This window comes from Eurytemora carolleeae, unplaced genomic scaffold, assembly GCF_000591075.1.
Source record: "Eurytemora carolleeae unplaced genomic scaffold, Eaff_2.0 scaffold25, whole genome shotgun sequence".
Lineage (NCBI taxonomy): Eukaryota > Metazoa > Arthropoda > Copepoda > Calanoida > Temoridae > Eurytemora > Eurytemora carolleeae.
In genome coordinates, this window is record NW_019396037.1 from 380,855 (window position 1) to 383,252 (window position 2,398).

The window sequence follows — 2,398 nt, forward strand, 5'->3', positions numbered from 1 at the left end:
TCAAGATTATTAAGAATTAAATTTTATAAAGATAAGACATTTCTCTTTAATATAGTGAAATTAACATGTATACATTTTTATAAATATATATAATATATAACAATGATTTTTTACAGAATATATGTTAATAGTTAATGTAATTAGTGTATATATCATGGTGTCCACTATAATATAGAGAATCTCACTCATCAGTTTAAAATTTACGCTGGGTGATTGGATTTTGGCTGAGGACAAATTTCATGAGAAACACTAGCTCCCAGGACCAAAAAGCAGTCTCTGTGCGTGTATAAAAATATTATTTTCTGGTATAAGGCCCTTAATTTTTCAGGGGAAAATATTAATTATAATTGGTATGGTAGTTTTTGATGTAGAACCTACCAAAAAGCATTTTCATCCACTCCTCTTTCCTGTCCTTATTCTTCTCTATAATGAAAATTGAATATATACTTTGCTTGTCTGTTAGTTTGTTTGTATCCAATAAACGTAAAAACGATTGAACCGATCGGGCCTAAATTTTTGTGGGACCTAACATGACCCCAGGGCAGGTGTCTATGTATTATTGAATTTTCAAAAATTTGCTTCTAACAAAATTCGATTTTGGATAATTTTGAAAATCCACAAAATTTTTAATAAAATCCGCGAAATTTTTGTTTTTGTTTTACAATGTATACAAAGAGAAAATGTTAACAAATGAATTAGAAGATGAATATGAAAAGCTAATGATGAATATTCTTCAAAACAATATAACTAAATTCCCAGGGCACAGGAAGCTGATCATCGCGGATTTTTTCATATGGGTGGATTTGCTATTTTATAAGCTGTTTTAAAAGTCTCAATTTATAATGGGAAACCTTCAGGGGATAAATTAAGTCAGGTGAAAGCTGAAAGGTGGTAAAGGGAGCTTTTTATTAAATAGAGTTTATGAATTAACATTCGAAATAAGAAATAAATGAAACTCATGCATATATTTCTGCTTTGCCTTTCAGCCTACGAGGTGGGAGGTAAAGTAAATAAAACAAATTATATTTTTGCAGAATATAAAGATTAAGTTTAGGATGCAACATTGAAACAAAACCACGTTTAAAAAGAGGTACAGGGTTACGAACACCTACCCTCAGAGGATTTCAGAGACGACTGTACAGAATTTATAAAATTCAAGGCAAAAGACTTGATTTAATTTAATTCTTAATGAGTTAAATAATTAAACTTTAAAAAAAATTTTTTAGTACTTTTGCAAAATATTTTCTCCCGACCGTATAAACTGTAGATGATATTCAAACTCATTTTTAGTTAACAAGAATAACAGGGAGAAAATTGAAAAAAAAATGTTGACCTCGGGACATTTTTGTCAGATTTTATAAAATATTCGGTTAAAGGGAAATTCTTGTTAAATTGTTAGGACAGTTTTTGAGAAAGCTGACAATTCGTCATCTTTCCAATAACAAAATAAAAATGAATTTTTAACGAGATTAGCTTACAATGCACGAAATTATAATGTTTTCAGAAAGAAAGCGCTGTTTACAAGATTTAAAGTAAAATACAGCTTTTTTATTTGTTGAAGATTTGGCTATGTGCTCAAAAAAACGAAATTCTCATGATATTCATGGCATGTTTTTGTGTTTAAAAATAATATACACCCAGCAGCTTTAAAATGGACGACATGAGTAAATTAATTAAACATGTGCGCGAAGCGCCTAAAAATTTCTGTTCTCTCAGAATCTTTTCATGTATTTCTTAGTGTCTGTTAGTTGCTGGCTTAGTCATATTTACTGTATATGAAGTCCCTTCTTACAGTCTACAGCAATTTTTTGTAATTCATCCACTAGTATATAGTCACTATATATAGTCACTATATATAGTCACTATATATAGTCCCTTAATTGTAGGTCTGTGCACTGTGCAGTCCTAAGTAGTAATTGTAGTTCCTGGCAGTACTTGACTATATTTTGTATGTCCATAAATCATAAAACTAATAGTTTTTCTGATCGAAGTCCCTCTGTCCTTGTTTGACAGTATAAGGGCCCCTGTTTTCCTCTTATAGTCTGCAAAAGTCCTAATAGTCCGATATAATCCTTATTATATTTCTTGTTATTCTTCAATTAGGTTGTCAGGTTTTGTGTAACCTTTAAAATGACGCATGTAATACTCACACATATATAGGGTTTTTTTGAAACGATAAATTAAAAAGACTGACTTATATAGGGTTTTTTGAAACGATAAATTAAAAAAGACTGACTTTTTTTAAGTCGAAAACGAGAAAATAAATAGAAATTTTATTAGTAATGATGCCCGAAGCGCAAAGGAAAAATGTTGATATTTTTTTCTTAATTGACAAAATTTTATATAAGATGGTCCACAATCATAATCATGCTTGAGCCAAGTGAGGGGGGAGAGGAGG

General features: G+C 30.1%; 1 protein-coding gene across 1 annotated transcript in view; it reads right to left on the reverse strand.

The window, feature by feature from the left end:
* LOC111699293 (deoxynucleoside triphosphate triphosphohydrolase SAMHD1) overlaps nucleotides 1-2,398 on the reverse strand; it is a 14,145-nt gene that overhangs the window by 11,592 nt on the left and 155 nt on the right. The gene's annotated exons all lie outside the window — the stretch shown is intronic.